Source organism: Staurois parvus, unplaced genomic scaffold (genome assembly GCF_062004578.1).
Source record: "Staurois parvus isolate SC_StPar_1 unplaced genomic scaffold, SC_StPar_1.0 ptg002404l, whole genome shotgun sequence".
Classification (NCBI taxonomy): domain Eukaryota; kingdom Metazoa; phylum Chordata; class Amphibia; order Anura; family Ranidae; genus Staurois; species Staurois parvus.
The window spans coordinates 338,126-354,330 of NW_028320200.1; the positions used below are offsets into that span (position 1 = coordinate 338,126).

The following is a 16,205-nucleotide window of genomic DNA, read 5'->3' on the forward strand; positions in this document are numbered from 1 at the left end:
GTTCCTGTACCTGTGCCTAGTAAGTTATTGACCCAGATTGCCTTTGACCTTGCTGATTTCTCCTGCCCAGACCCTTGCTTGCCTGACCTCTCTCCCTGGATGCCCCTTATTAGATCTGACCTCCTGCTGCTGACCTGGCGTGTGACCCGACGATTCTCTGCCTGCTCCCTTGTACCTTACCGTCCTCTACAATACCGACTCGGCCTGTCTGACTACGCACTTGCTCAGCCATCCATCCATCCATCCCATCGGGGTCACCCGACCTCCTCACATCTGGCTCTCCCTGGTTGGAGCCCCTGGCGAACACCACTACCACTGACAGGTGTGCTCAGTAGAGGCGACCTGGTCTCGGGGTACTACAAGTCCATCCCCACCATCAGGGGCCCTGGTGAACAAGTACCCTGGGGCTTAGACTCCGCGCTCTGGGCACGCCTGACCAGTGGAGTGCTAGTGGTGCCGCTCGGCGGTCCCTCACAGTACCAGAAGGCCATGACTGAGCCTCGAGGAGGACTCTCCCCGTTGGACGAGGTTTGCAGGCACCTGGCTACCCTGACGCAAGCTGTAAACACATTACAGGACAGATGTCTGCAGATCGAGAATCGGTTTCAGGCCTGCACCATATCGGTTCCTGTTTCACAGGCCCCGGCTCCTGCACCACCGGTCGCAGCAGTCCATGAGCCGGCTCCTGGGCCTCCCACATCACTCCCTATGGCGGAACCCCGAGTACCCTTACCCGAGCGCTTCCATGGGGATCGCACACGCTTTCGGTCATTCCGTGACTCCTGTCTGCTCTATTTTGAACTGCAGCCACGGACCTTTTTGACGGAATCAGTGAAAGTGGGGTTTGTTGTCTCCCTGTTGCAGGGTGAACCCCAAGACTGGGCCCACCGACTAAGGGGAAACAATGACCCTCACCTGGTTACGGTCGACAGCTTCTTTAACGCTATGGCCATCTTATATGATGACCCACAACGGGCAGCCTCGGCCGAGGCCACATTATACGCACTCCGACAAGGTCGGCGGGCGGCTGAGGAATACGCCTCTGACTTTAGGCGCTGGATGGGTGACACTCGTTGGAACGAGTTCGCACTTTTGCACCAGTTTCGTATGGGCCTATCAGAGGCTCTGAAAGACGAGCTCGCCCGGGTGGAGGTGCCCGAGACATTAGAGGACCTGATTGCACTCACCATCAAAATTGACCGTAGACTACGGGAGCGCAGATTGGAGAGGTCTGGTCAGGGTCGCGGAAATCCCTGGGGGTCATTTCAGGGATCCAGTCAACATACTAGGCCAAGCACCCAGAACCTGCCGTTTGAAGATGCTCCCGAACCCATGCAGCTAGGCCTGGCTCGGCCTAAACTATCGCCTGAGGAACGCCAGCGCAGACGCTCCCAGAATCTGTGCCTGTACTGCGGCGAAGCTGGTCACATGGTGCGTTCCTGCCCGCAGAAACTGAGTAAGTTCACCTCATCTTCTTTATCTGTTGGCAATATGAACCCGTCCCAGTACTTAGTTGTTCCCCTCTCCTTTCAGCTTTCAGAAAGGACCGTGGAGGTGACGGCCATAGTTGATTCGGGGGCATGCAGCTGTTTTGTGGATATCAATTTTGCTCACCAGCAGGGTATTCCCCTCCGCCCAAAGGAGAAGGGGTTTCACATCTTTTTGGCTGATGGTTCCCGGATAAAGTCAGGGGTGGTTAACCAGGAGACCCCTTCCATTGTGACTTCCATTGCCGGTCAGCACCGGGAACTCCTCCGCCTGGATGCTATTGCATCACCCCTTTTCCCAGTCATTCTGGGGCTCCCTTGGTTGCGGGCCCATAACCCCCAAATTGACTGGGAGACTGGGGTTGTCTCGTTCCCTTCCCCATATTGTCGGGAACTGTGTCGAACTTCGGGCCCGGAGGTCCCCCAGGTCCTCCTGTGCTCTGAAGGGGATGACAGCCTAAAACAAGTGATCCCTGCAGCCTACCATGAGTTTCTTGATGTGTTCAGTGAACGGGGAGCAGATGCTCTACCCCCCCACCGCCCATATGACTGTCCTATTGATCTGTTGCCCGGTTCGGAAATTCCGTTCGGGCGAATTTTTCCCCTTTCTGAGCTAGAATTAGGGGCCCTGAAGGACTATATTGAGGATAGCCTCCGAAAGGGATTTATCCGTCCCTCCACTTCCCCAGCAGGTGCAGGGATCTTCTTTGTAGAAAAGAAGGACAAGACTTTGAGGCCATGCATTGACTATCGGGAGCTGAATAGGGTCACCATTAAAAATCGTTACCCATTACCACTGGTACCTGAATTATTCCAGAGCCTAAAAACTGCAGTAGTGTTTACCAAGTTGGACTTAAGGGGAGCCTACAATTTGGTTCGCATAAGGGAGGGGGATGAGTGGAAGACGGCCTTCCGCACCCGTTTCGGCCATTTTGAGTACCTGGTCATGCCTTTCGGGTTGTGCAATGCGCCAGCCACCTTCCAACACTTTGTGAACGACATCTTTAGGGACTTCCTGGACATCTTTGTCATCGTCTACTTAGACGACATTTTAATTTTTTCATCCTCCCTGGGGGAGCACAGGGTACATGTATCAAAGGTGTTGGGGCGGTTGCGGCAGCACGGGTTGTACGCTAAAGCAGAGAAATGCTGCTTTGAACAGGCTAGCGTTACATTTCTGGGTCTGATCATCTCCACCACGGGGGTCGCAATGGACCCTCAGAAGGTCTCAGCGATCCTAGATTGGCCTGAACCCACGGACAGGAAAAGTGTCCAACGTTTTATTGGGTTCGCAAATTTTTACCGGAAGTTCATCAAGAACTTCTCGGGTCTGGTCTCCCCCATCACTCAGTTAACCAAGCTTGGGACGCGATTCAGATGGACGCCCGAGGCACAGGAAGCTTTTGAAGCACTAAAAAGGTTATTTACCTCGGCACCCATTCTGGGCCATCCCGACGCCTCCCTGCCCTACATCTTAGAAGTAGATGCATCTGAAAACGCGGTTGGCTCCATCCTTTCCCAGCGGAAGGGCGCCAAGGAATTACTCCACCCAGTAGCATTCTTTTCACGGAAACTTACCCCTGCGGAGAGGAACTACGACATTGGGGATCGCGAACTACTGGCTATCAAAACCGCTTTAGAAGAATGGAGGTACCTGCTGGAAGGTGCCTCCCACCCCATCCTGATATTCACGGACCACAAGAACCTGGAATATCTGAGGACGGCCAAACGTCTACGCCCACGACAAGCAAGATGGGCATTGTTTTTCTCGAGGTTCCAGTTCCACATCACATACAGGCCCGGCTCGAAAAACACGAAGCCTGACGCGTTGTCACGCATGTACAAGGAGATTCCAGTGCCCGACACTATTCTTCCTGCAGGAAATTTCTTGGCCCTTCAGACAAACCTTCACTCCGAGATCCTGAGAGCGTCCACAGCAATGTCCACCTCCGATGGGGCCCCCCTCCAGAACAAGGAGGGACTCCTATGGAGGGAGGACCGGATTGTGGTGCCAGAGGATGCCCGAACCTTAGTCTTGGGACATTGCCATGACCATCCACTGGCAGGACATTTTGGGCCGGTCAAGACCCTGGAACTTCTCCGACGTTCCTTCTGGTGGCCGGACATGGCCAAGGATTGTAAGAACTACGTGGGCTCCTGTGCCATCTGCCAGCGGAACAAGCCTTCAAGGAATAAGGCGTGGGGCCTGCTACGTCCATTGCCCATCCCTGAACGACCCTGGCAGAAAATCTCCATGGACTTCATAGTCGAGCTTCCACCTTCACTGAACCACACAGCAATTCTCGTGGTCGTGGACCGCTTGTCCAAGATGGCCCATTTCATCCCTTTACGGAAAACCCCATCAGCAGCCGAGACGGCGCAAGTCTTCATTCGAGAGATCGTTAGACTGCATGGGGTTCCCGAAGACATCGTCTCGGACCGTGGGGTGCAGTTTACCTCGCGGTTTTGGAGGGCATTGTGCAAAGCCCTGGATATCAAGCTGTCCCTTTCCTCGGCTTTTCACCCTCAGACCTATGGCCAGACCGAAAGGACCAATCAGACCCTGGAGCAATACCTTCGATGCTACACATCATTCTCTCAGGACGACTGGGTGCCACTCCTCCCTTTGGCAGAATTCGCGTACAACAACGCTTGCCATTCAGCAACTGGACAGTCCCCGTTCTTCGCCAACTATGGGTTTCATCCTGTCTTCCTCCCGGACTTGGTCCCGGAATGCCCGATTCCAGCGACACAGGATGCACTGACCTTCTTCACCTCCAACAATAGGAAACTACAGGAAGCCATCCGTCAAGCCCAAGAGGACTACAAGAGGGCTTTTAATAGGAAGCGAAGAGGGGATCTGGTGTTGCAGCCCGGAGAGAAGGTTTGGCTGGCTACGTCGAACTTGAGGTTGCTCTGCCCGTCAAAGAAGTTGGGACCTAAATTTATAGGCCCTTTTTGCATCAAACGGATGGTCAATGAGGTGGCCTATGAACTTGTTCTCCCTGAGACACTCAAGATCCACCCTGTCTTCCACGTGTCCCTGTTGAAACCAGTAGTCCCTGATGCCTTCCCAGAACGGGAATCCAGGCCCCCGGAGGCCGTAACGGTTGAAGAGGAAGAAGAATTCGAGGTGGAGGCAATCCTGAAGTGCCGACGAAGGGGGGGCCAGACCCAATTTCTCATCAAGTGGAAGGGCTACGGCCCTGAGGACAATTCGTGGGAGCCAGCCCATAATGTCCATGCACCTAGGCTTGTCCGGGGGTTTCTTCGTGATCACCCGTGGTGGAGAGATCGGGTGGGAATCCGGAGGTTGCCCGTAGGGGGGGGGCAATGTCAGGGATCTCCTCGATCCCCGCCGCGATGGGCTCGGCGCAGGCGCACTGCTCCACCCAGCGCACGGGCACTAGGTCCGGGCCGGCCGCGGCGTTCGAGTTCGCGCATGCGCAGTAGAAGCCGCGGCCGCCCGCTGGGCACCAATGGCAGCGCAGGGCGGGATATTTAAAGGTCCCTGAGCTGTCATTTCGTTGCCTTCTGGTCTTACCTGCTTCCTGTGTTCCTGTACCTGTGCCTAGTAAGTTATTGACCCAGATTGCCTTTGACCTTGCTGATTTCTCCTGCCCAGACCCTTGCTTGCCTGACCTCTCTCCCTGGATGCCCCTTATTAGATCTGACCTCCTGCTGCTGACCTGGCGTGTGACCCGATGATTCTCTGCCTGCTCCCTTGTACCTTACCGTCCTCTACAATACCGACTCGGCCTGTCTGACTACGCACTTGCTCAGCCATCCATCCATCCATCCCATCGGGGTCACCCGACCTCCTCACATCTGGCTCTCCCTGGTTGGAGCCCCTGGCGAACACCACTACCACTGACAGGTGTGCTCAGTAGAGGCGACCTGGTCTCGGGGTACTACAAGTCCATCCCCACCATCAGGGGCCCTGGTGAACAAGTACCCTGGGGCTTAGACTCCGCGCTCTGGGCACGCCTGACCAGTGGAGTGCTAGTGGTGCCGCTCGGCGGTCCCTCACAGAGGCACTGAATAGCAAATGACCCCTTTTGGACGGCGTCTTGCAAGGCAAGGAAGGGGCTGACTTGGGCAGGGAGGTCTCCGGGAAACCTACCCACACAGACCGTTATCTGCCCTTTGACTCACACCACCCACTGGAACACAAGCTGGGGCTTCTTAGGACTCTGCAATATCCGGCTGACATGGTAGCAACAAAAAGAGTCTAAAGACAAAAGAACACAGATGTAACGGCACCCTTGCCAGGGACGCTGGCATGTTTGCCCCGGTTTCCCTTTACTTCGCCCCGCAGCCAGGCACACTGTATTTCTTCAGCCACATGCACACACGCGCAAACGCTCCTTGTCTTCAATCACCGGACTTGGGGATGTTTGTTTTTGGAGTTTTCCTGTAGAGCTGGGGACAGGGAATTGTAGTGGGATACTCCAAAATTAGAACTTTTCACACTGAGGACATCTAGCTGATCTCTTAGTTAAGCGGTATTGACGTCCTGACTGGCTTCAGGCCCTCAGGTCCACCCACCTGGGGCCGCATAGCAGCCTGCGCCAGGCGAGGCAGCCTGCCTCCAGCCCAGCTGTTCGGCCCTCTCCCAGGAAAGAGGCTGAGCCCATGTGCTGGCAGAACATACATGCCACTCCCAGCATGCCACTGGAATGCCCCCCCTTGCAAATGGCCAGGGCTGCATCCATATTCATGCTGTTCGTTTGCCTAGCCCCCACCCATGTTCTGGAAAGCTCTCACAGCTTCCCGAAGGCGGGAAGAACTCTGACAAACTCAAACAACATCAGAGAATCATCAGCAGACCCAACTAATCCATCGCAGCAATCTGTTAAGCAGAATACCACACTGAATTGACCTGACAGCCTCTCTGGTAAGCAGAGGCCAACTATACAAATCCTAGCACATGACTAGGAGGGTGCTACCGTGACATCTCAGGAGGGCTTTGAAAGCTTGTGGCTACCCAGACTGGGTCTTGGTTAAAACCTCCGCAAGCTCAGGAAAACAAACTGGGGAGAAGCAGAACACTTGGAGAAATATAGTCATCCCGTATGGAACTGGAGTGTCGGAAAAAGTCAGAAGGATCTTTAAGAAACATCGCATCCCTGTGTACTTCAAGGCCAGCAATACACTGGGACACGAGCTTGTCCATCCACACTATCTGTCTTCCACATTATTAACACCTCTCTCCAGGCCATTTGACATCAATTGACGCCTTTAGCCAGGTCAATCTAGGCACTATTAGCTATGCAGGCTTCCTGACACCCAACAAGGGGATGATGTAACTTGAAAAAGGGCGCCTCCACAATTCTCACACCTCCCCTCCTGTTCCTGGACAATCAACATGGACACATTCCATGGTAATTGGTCTAAGGCCTCTTCAGGTGTGAATAGAAACGCTGGGGTTTGTTCCTGCGAAGAGGTGGCTTGACTAAACTACGAAAGATCTTCAACATTCCAGAAGTAGACCAATTGAATGCGACATATTACTAGTCCGTTTTCAAGGAATGTGGTCAGTGAAGGATCAATTGGCAGCCGTGTGAGGCGAGCCAAAGGACACGCTTTGTCTTCCTAGGTGGGTGTCAGACTTGGCAGCGGTCCCGGCTAAGGTAAGCGTCCCTGGGTGGGCTCGAACCACCAACCTTTCGGTTAACAGCCGAACGCGCTAACCGATTGCGCCACAGAGACCACACACGGAGCGTGCTTGAACTGGCCCGAAGGAGAAATGAAAGATCAACTCAAGGTGCCTAAAAAGCTTCCCAATTGCACATTTGTAGAGCTGAGGGATTGCCTTCTTTCTAAAAGGAAGTGACGCGGGCTAAAAAGCCCTTCCTTCGAGCCGGAATTGAACCAGCGACCTAAGGATTGCTACTTTATCTACTACAGTCCTCCGCTCTACCAGCTGAGCTATCGAAGGGAAGTCGGATGGGTGGGGTAACACGTGACCCCTGCAAATGCAAAGCCAGTGCTGAACACTTTGCATTTGACCTTCTAGGTTGAGGTCTTGCTTGATGCCGCCTCGGCCGATAAGGGCAGATGCCTAGGCAGACGTTACGTGGGAGGCTACGGCTTGACGTATTGCACAGAGAGAAAAGGGTTAGTAAAGAGCCAGCGCATTTTGTTGGGATCCTCCAAAGTCCCGTCAAAAATGGTGATGTACCCTGTGCCCTGACAGCAAGTGAGCAGAATAGTACTTGGAAGCACATTGAGTTTAGCCAAAGGAATTGTGGCGAAAGCTAGGAAAGAGTGGTCAGAGCCTGCTAGCTGTAAGAGGCCTCAAAGCAGCAGAGTGCGGTAGCCCAGCTAGCTCAGTCGGTAGAGCATGAGACTCTTAATCTCAGGGTCGTGGGTTCGAGCCCCACGTTGGGCGTGCCTTTTTTTGGCCGAGTCAAAAGCCTTTGCAAAAGGTGTCAGTATCTCCAGTTCCTTCAAGCGCGCTGCACAATCACACCTTTACCATATCTAGTGGCTTGGCTTCCTTTCTCTCCACCAATGGGGAAATATTTCTAGCTCATCCTCCTAGAGGTGACTTGGTACGGCAGCAAATGGACCTTGCGCAGCAGGGGGTCTGTGGAGTCAATGTCATGGGTGGCCTTAGTTCTACACAGCCAGCAGCATGCTTGCTGCACAGCCTTGCGTTGGTGGTATAGTGGTGAGCATAGCTGCCTTCCAAGCAGTTGACCCGGGTTCGATTCCCGGCCAACGCAGTCTTCTTCTTTGCGCCCTTGACAAAACACCACAGGGCCAAAGCTCCTTCAAGAAAGCTCCTAAGTTGTCTTGCCTTAGTGACAACAGTGCAAAGATTCCGCCGCATCCCAACAGGCTCCGGCCTCATGCTTTAACTCGCTCAAGGAGTACAGCATTATCCAGGGACAAGGTTCAGCCATTTCAAACACTCATTCACAAACAATCAACTCTGGCACACACACAGCATTGCTAAGTAGCTGGCTACCATTCCAACACCCTCAACTGGCAAGATAACTGGCAGCATTTTGAAGAATGCTAAAGAATTTCTCAACAAGGAATGGAGACTGAAGTCGGAGCCAGAAGAAACAAGCATGTCCCATGATGTCATAGGCCTTTTCACTTGGATACACTTTGCGCAGGCTATTGACATTGTGGGAAACCTCTGCAATGAGGGAAGACTCTTGACAGCCAAAAAGAACTAAAGCTTCACCAAGTGCATTCATTGCTGGCCCTTTGACTCAAGCAAGCCCATTTCAAGTACCCCAATGACTTTTACAGACAGAAACACGCCGCTGCCATGGGATCACTTGTGTTTCCCATTGTAGCTAACCTGTGCATGGAGCAGCTGGACAAGAGAGACTTGAATTGTTCCACGGGGAAAAGACCAAGTCGTTTGTTAAGGCATGTGGATTATACTTGGGTCAAGATTAGAGCATCAGAAACACAAGCTTTTAGTGAACGCATCAAGTCAGTGGACCAATACATCAAGTGTACACGGGAAGAGGCACTGAATAGCAAATGACCCCTTTTGGACGGCGTCTTGCAAGGCAAGGAAGGGGCTGACTTGGGCAGGGAGGTCTCCGGGAAACCTACCCACACAGACCGTTATCTGCCCTTTGACTCACACCACCCACTGGAACACAAGCTGGGGCTTCTTAGGACTCTGCAATATCCGGCTGACATGGTAGCAACAAAAAGAGTCTAAAGACAAAAGAACACAGATGTAACGGCACCCTTGCCAGGGACGCTGGCATGTTTGCCCCGGTTTCCCTTTACTTCGCCCCGCAGCCAGGCACACTGTATTTCTTCAGCCACATGCACACACGCGCAAACGCTCCTTGTCTTCAATCACCGGACTTGGGGATGTTTGTTTTTGGAGTTTTCCTGTAGAGCTGGGGACAGGGAATTGTAGTGGGATACTCCAAAATTAGAACTTTTCACACTGAGGACATCTAGCTGATCTCTTAGTTAAGCGGTATTGACGTCCTGACTGGCTTCAGGCCCTCAGGTCCACCCACCTGGGGCCGCATAGCAGCCTGCGCCAGGCGAGGCAGCCTGCCTCCAGCCCAGCTGTTCGGCCCTCTCCCAGGAAAGAGGCTGAGCCCATGTGCTGGCAGAACATACATGCCACTCCCAGCATGCCACTGGAATGCCCCCCCTTGCAAATGGCCAGGGCTGCATCCATATTCATGCTGTTCGTTTGCCTAGCCCCCGCCCATGTTCTGGAAAGCTCTCACAGCTTCCCGAAGGCGGGAAGAACTCTGACAAACTCAAACAACATCAGAGAATCATCAGCAGACCCGACTAATCCATCGCAGCAATCTGTTAAGCAGAATACCACACTGAATTGACCTGACAGCCTCTCTGGTAAGCAGAGGCCAACTATACAAATCCTAGCACATGACTAGGAGGGTGCTACCGTGACATCTCAGGAGGGCTTTGAAAGCTTGTGGCTACCCAGACTGGGTCTTGGTTAAAACCTCCGCAAGCTCAGGAAAACAAACTGGGGAGAAGCAGAACACTTGGAGAAATATAGTCATCCCGTATGGAACTGGAGTGTCGGAAAAAGTCAGAAGGATCTTTAAGAAACATCGCATCCCTGTGTACTTCAAGGCCAGCAATACACTGGGACACGAGCTTGTCCATCCACACTATCTGTCTTCCACATTATTAACACCTCTCTCCAGGCCATTTGACATCAATTGACGCCTTTAGCCAGGTCAATCTAGGCACTATTAGCTATGCAGGCTTCCTGACACCCAACAAGGGGATGATGTAACTTGAAAAAGGGCGCCTCCACAATTCTCACACCTCCCCTCCTGTTCCTGGACAATCAACATGGACACATTCCATGGTAATTGGTCTAAGGCCTCTTCAGGTGTGAATAGAAACGCTGGGGTTTGTTCCTGCGAAGAGGTGGCTTGACTAAACTACGAAAGATCTTCAACATTCCAGAAGTAGACCAATTGAATGCGACATATTACTAGTCCGTTTTCAAGGAATGTGGTCAGTGAAGGATCAATTGGCAGCCGTGTGAGGCGAGCCAAAGGACACGCTTTGTCTTCCTAGGTGGGTGTCAGACTTGGCAGCGGTCCCGGCTAAGGTAGTGAGAAAAGGTGAGCGTCCCTGGGTGGGTTCGAACCACCAACCTTTTGGTTAACAGCCGAACGCGCTAACCGATTGCGCCACAGAGACCACACACGGAGCGTGCTTGAACTGGCCCGAAGGAGAAATGAAAGATCAACTCAAGGTGCCTAAAAAGCTTCCCAATTGCACATTTATAGAGCTGAGGGATTGCCTTCTTTCTAAAAGGAAGTGACGCGGGCTAAAAAGCCCTTCCTTTGAGCCGGAATTGAACCAGCGACCTAAGGATTGCTACTTTATCTACTACAGTCCTCCGCTCTACCAGCTGAGCTATCGAAGGGAAGTCGGATGGGTGGGGTAACACGTGACCCCTGCAAATGCAAAGCCAGTGCTGAACACTTTGCATTTGACCTTCTAGGTTGAGGTCTTGCTTGATGCCGCCTCGGCCGATAAGGGCAGATGCCTAGGCAGACGTTACGTGGGAGGCTACGGCTTGACGTATTGCACAGAGAGAAAAGGGTTAGTAAAGAGCCAGCGCATTTTGTTGGGATCCTCCAAAGTCCCGTCAAAAATGGTGATGTACCCTGTGCCCTGACAGCAAGTGAGCAGAATAGTACTTGGAAGCACATTGAGTTTAGCCAAAGGAATTGTGGCGAAAGCTAGGAAAGAGTGGTCATAGCCTGCTAGCTGTAAGAGGCCTCAAAGCAGCAGAGTGCGGTAGCCCGGCTAGCTCAGTCGGTAGAGCATGAGACTCTTAATCTCAGGGTCGTGGGTTCAAGCCCCACATTGGGCGTGCCTTTTTTTGGCCGAGTCAAAGGCCTTTGCAAAAGGTGTCAGTATCTCCAGTTCCTTCAAGCGCACTGCACAATCACACCTTTACCATATCTACTGGCTTGGCTTCCTTTCTCTCCACCAATGGGGAAATATTTCTAGCTCATCCTCCTAGAGGTGACTTGGTACGGCAGCAAATGGACCTTGCGCAGCAGGGGGTCTGTGGAGTCAATGTCATGGGTGGCCTTAGTTCTACACAGCCAGCAGCATGCTTGCTGCACAGCCTTGCGTTGGTGGTATAGTGGTGAGCATAGCTGCCTTCCAAGCAGTTGACCCGGGTTCGATTCCCGGCCAACGCAGTCTTCTTCTTTGCGCCCTTGACAAAACACCACAGGGCCAAAGCTCCTTCAAGAAAGCTCCTAAGTTGTCTTGCCTTAGTGACAACAGTGCAAAGATTCCGCCGCATCCCAACAGGCTCCGGCCTCATGCTTTAACTCGCTCAAGGAGTACAGCATTATCCAGGGACAAGGTTCAGCCATTTCAAACACTCATTCACAAACAATCAACTCTGGCACACACACAGCATTGCTAAGTAGCTGGCTACCATTCCAACACCCTCAACTGGCAAGATAACTGGCAGCATTTTGAAGAATGCTAAAGAATTTCTCAACAAGGAATGGAGACTGAAGTCGGAGCCAGAAGAAACAAGCATGTCCCATGATGTCATAGGCCTTTTCACTTGGATACACTTTGCGCAGGCTATTGACATTGTGGGAAACCTCTGCAATGAGGGAAGACTCTTGACAGCCAAAAAGAACTAAAGCTTGACCAAGTGCATTCATTGCTGGCCCTTTGACTCAAGCAAGCCCATTTCAAGTACCCCAATGACTTTTACAGACAGAAACACGCCGCTGCCATGGGATCACTTGTATTTCCCATTGTAGCTAACCTGTGCATGGAGCAGCTGGACAAGAGAGACTTGAATTGTTCCACGGGGAAAAGACCAAGTCGTTTGTTAAGGCATGTGGATTATACTTGGGTCAAGATTAGAGCATCAGAAACACAAGCTTTTAGTGAACGCATCAAGTCAGTGGACCAATACATCAAGTGTACACGGGAAGAGGCACTGAATAGCAAATGACCCCTTTTGGACGGCGTCTTGCAAGGCAAGGAAGGGGCTGACTTGGGCAGGGAGGTCTCCGGGAAACCTACCCACACAGACCGTTATCTGCCCTTTGACTCACACCACCCACTGGAACACAAGCTGGGGCTTCTTAGGACTCTGCAATATCTGGCTGACATGGTAGCAACAAAAAGAGTCTAAAGACAAAAGAACACAGATGTAACGGCACCCTTGCCAGGGACGCTGGCATGTTTGCCCCGGTTTCCCTTTACTTCGCCCCGCAGCCAGGCACACTGTATTTCTTCAGCCACATGCACACACGCGCAAACGCTCCTTGTCTTCAATCACCGGACTTGGGGATGTTTGTTTTTGGAGTTTTCCTGTAGAGCTGGGGACAGGGAATTGTAGTGGGATACTCCAAAATTAGAACTTTTCACACTGAGGACATCTAGCTGATCTCTTAGTTAAGCGGTATTGACGTCCTGACTGGCTTCAGGCCCTCAGGTCCACCCACCTGGGGCCGCATAGCAGCCTGCGCCAGGCGAGGCAGCCTGCCTCCAGCCCAGCTGTTCGGCCCTCTCCCAGGAAAGAGGCTGAGCCCATGTGCTGGCAGAACATACATGCCACTCCCAGCATGCCACTGGAATGCCCCCCCTTGCAAATGGCCAGGGCTGCATCCATATTCATGCTGTTCGTTTGCCTAGCCCCCACCCATGTTCTGGAAAGCTCTCACAGCTTCCCGAAGGCGGGAAGAACTCTGACAAACTCAAACAACATCAGAGAATCATCAGCAGACCCGACTAATCCATCGCAGCAATCTGTTAAGCAGAATACCACACTGAATTGACCTGACAGCCTCTCTGGTAAGCAGAGGCCAACTATACAAATCCTAGCACATGACTAGGAGGGTGCTACCGTGACATCTCAGGAGGGCTTTGAAAGCTTGTGGCTACCCAGACTGGGTCTTGGTTAAAACCTCCGCAAGCTCAGGAAAACAAACTGGGGAGAAGCAGAACACTTGGAGAAATATAGTCATCCCGTATGGAACTGGAGTGTCGGAAAAAGTCAGAAGGATCTTTAAGAAACATCGCATCCCTGTGTACTTCAAGGCCAGCAATACACTGGGACACGAGCTTGTCCATCCACACTATCTGTCTTCCACATTATTAACACCTCTCTCCAGGCCATTTGACATCAATTGACGCCTTTAGCCAGGTCAATCTAGGCACTATTAGCTATGCAGGCTTCCTGACACCCAACAAGGGGATGATGTAACTTGAAGAAGGGAGCCTCCACAATTCTCACACCTCCCCTCCTGTTCCTGGACAATCAACATGGACACATTCCATGGTAATTGGTCTAAGGCCTCTTCAGGTGTGAATAGAAACGCTGGGGTTTGTTCCTGCGAAGAGGTGGCTTGACTAAACTACGAAAGATCTTCAACATTCCAGAAGTAGACCAATTGAAAGCGACATATTACTAGTCCGTTTTCAAGGAATGTGGTCAGTGAAGGATCAATTGGCAGCCGTGTGAGGCGAGCCAAAGGACACCCTTTGTCTTCCTAGGTGGGTGTCAGACTTGGCAGCGGTCCCGGCTAAGGTAATGAGAAAAGGTGAGCGTCCCTGGGTGGGCTCGAACCACCAACCTTTCGGTTAACAGCCGAACGCGCTAACTGATTGCGCCACAGAGACCACACACGGAGCGTGCTTGAACTGGCCCGAAGGAGAAATGAAAGATCAACTCAAGGTGCCTAAAAAGCTTCCCAATTGCACATTTGTAGAGCTGAGGGATTGCCTTCTTTCTAAAAGGAAGTGACGCGGGCTAAAAAGCCCTTCCTTCGAGCCGGAATTGAACCAGCGACCTAAGGATTGCTACTTTATCTACTACAGTCCTCCGCTCTACCAGCTGAGCTATCGAAGGGAAGTCGGATGGGTGGGGTAACACGTGACCCCTGCAAATGCAAAGCCAGTGCTGAACACTTTGCATTTGACCTTCTAGGTTGAGGTCTTGCTTGATGCCGCCTCGGCCGATAAGGGCAGATGCCTAGGCAAACGTTACGTGGGAGGCTACGGCTTGACGTATTGCACAGAGAGAAAAGGGTTAGTAAAGAGCCAGCGCATTTTGTTGGGATCCTCCAAAGTCCCGTCAAAAATGGTGATGTACCCTGTGCCCTGACAGCAAGTGAGCAGAATAGTACTTGGAAGCACATTGAGTTTAGCCAAAGGAATTGTGGCGAAAGTTAGGAAAGAGTGGTCAGAGCCTGCTAGCTGTAAGAGGCCTCAAAGCAGCAGAGTGCAGTAGCCCGGCTAGCTCAGTCGGTAGCGCATGAGACTCTTAATCTCAGGGTCGTGGGTTCGAGCCCCACGTTGGGCGTGCCTTTTTTTGGCCGAGTCAAAGGCCTTTGCAAAAGGTGTCAGTATCTCCAGTTCCTTCAAGCGCACTGCACAATCACACCTTTACCATATCTAGTGGCTTGGCTTCCTTTCTCTCCACCAATGGGGAAATATTTCTAGCTCATCCTCCTAGAGGTGACTTGGTACGGCAGCAAATGGACCTTGCGCAGCAGGGGGTCTGTGGAGTCAATGTCATGGGTGGCCTTAGTTCTACACAGCCAGCAGCATGCTTGCTGCACAACCTTACGTTGGTGGTATAGTGGTGAGCACAGCTGCCTTCCAAGCAGTTGACCCGGGTTCGATTCCCAGCCAACGCAGTCTTCTTCTTTGCGCCCTTGACAAAACACCACAGGGCCAAAGCTCCTTCAAGAAAGCTCCTAAGTTGTCTTGCCTTAGTGACAACAGTGCAAAGATTCCGCCGCATCCCAACAGGCTCCGGCCTCATACTTTAACTCGCTCAAGGAGTACAGCATTATCCAGGGACAAGGTTCAGCCATTTCAAACACTCATTCACAAACAATCAACTCTGGCACACACACAGCATTGCTAAGTAGCTGGCTACCATTCCAACACCCTCAACTGGCAAGATAACTGGCAGCATTTTGAAGAATGCTAAAGAATTTCTCAACAAGGAATGGAGACTGAAGTCGGAGCCAGAAGAAACAAGCATGTCCCATGATGTCATAGGCCTTTTCACTTGGATACACTTTGCGCAGGCTATTGACATTGTGGGAAACCTCTGCAATGAGGGAAGACTCTTGACAGCCAAAAAGAACTAAAGCTTGACCAAGTGCATTCATTGCTGGCCCTTTGACTCAAGCAAGCCCATTTCAAGTACCCCAATGACTTTTACAGACAGAAACACGCCGCTGCCATGGTATCACTTGTATTTCCCATTGTAGCTAACCTGTGCATGGAGCAGCTGGACAAGAGAGACTTGAATTGTTCCACGGGGAAAAGACCAAGTCGTTTGTTAAGGCATGTGGATTATACTTGGGTCAAGATTAGAGCATCAGAAACACAAGCTTTTAGTGAACGCATCAAGTCAGTGGACCAATACATCAAGTGTACACGGGAAGAGGCACTGAATAGCAAATGACCCCTTTTGGACGGCGTCTTGCAAGGCAAGGAAGGGGCTGACTTGGGCAGGGAGGTCTCCGGGAAACCTACCCACACAGACCGTTATCTGCCCTTTGACTCACACCACCCACTGGAACACAAGCTGGGGCTTCTTAGGACTCTGCAATATCCGGCTGACATGGTAGCAACAAAAAGAGTCTAAAGACAAAAGAACACAGATGTAACGGCACCCTTGCCAGGGACGCTGGCATGTTTGCCCCGGTTTCCCTTTACTTC

General features: G+C 52.1%; 6 non-coding genes across 6 annotated transcripts; 3 read left to right on the forward strand and 3 right to left on the reverse strand.

The window, feature by feature from the left end:
- Nucleotides 1-7,125: 7,125 nt before the first annotated feature.
- Nucleotides 7,126-7,199, reverse strand: TRNAN-GUU (transfer RNA asparagine (anticodon GUU)). The gene has a single exon. It is a non-coding gene; the product is annotated as a tRNA-Asn (tRNA).
- A 142-nt stretch (nt 7,200-7,341) lies between these two features.
- TRNAY-GUA (transfer RNA tyrosine (anticodon GUA)) lies at nt 7,342-7,428 on the reverse strand. Its single transcript is given in 2 exon segments — nt 7,342-7,377; nt 7,392-7,428. It is a non-coding gene; the product is annotated as a tRNA-Tyr (tRNA).
- Nucleotides 7,429-7,808: 380 nt separating this feature from the next.
- Nucleotides 7,809-7,881, forward strand: TRNAK-CUU (transfer RNA lysine (anticodon CUU)). The gene has a single exon. It is a non-coding gene; the product is annotated as a tRNA-Lys (tRNA).
- Nucleotides 7,882-8,146: 265 nt separating this feature from the next.
- TRNAG-UCC (transfer RNA glycine (anticodon UCC)) lies at nt 8,147-8,218 on the forward strand. The gene has a single exon. It is a non-coding gene; the product is annotated as a tRNA-Gly (tRNA).
- A 3,402-nt stretch (nt 8,219-11,620) lies between these two features.
- TRNAG-UCC (transfer RNA glycine (anticodon UCC)) lies at nt 11,621-11,692 on the forward strand. The gene has a single exon. It is a non-coding gene; the product is annotated as a tRNA-Gly (tRNA).
- A 2,597-nt stretch (nt 11,693-14,289) lies between these two features.
- On the reverse strand, nt 14,290-14,376 carry TRNAY-GUA (transfer RNA tyrosine (anticodon GUA)). Its single transcript is given in 2 exon segments — nt 14,290-14,325; nt 14,340-14,376. It is a non-coding gene; the product is annotated as a tRNA-Tyr (tRNA).
- Nucleotides 14,377-16,205: the final 1,829 nt, after the last annotated feature.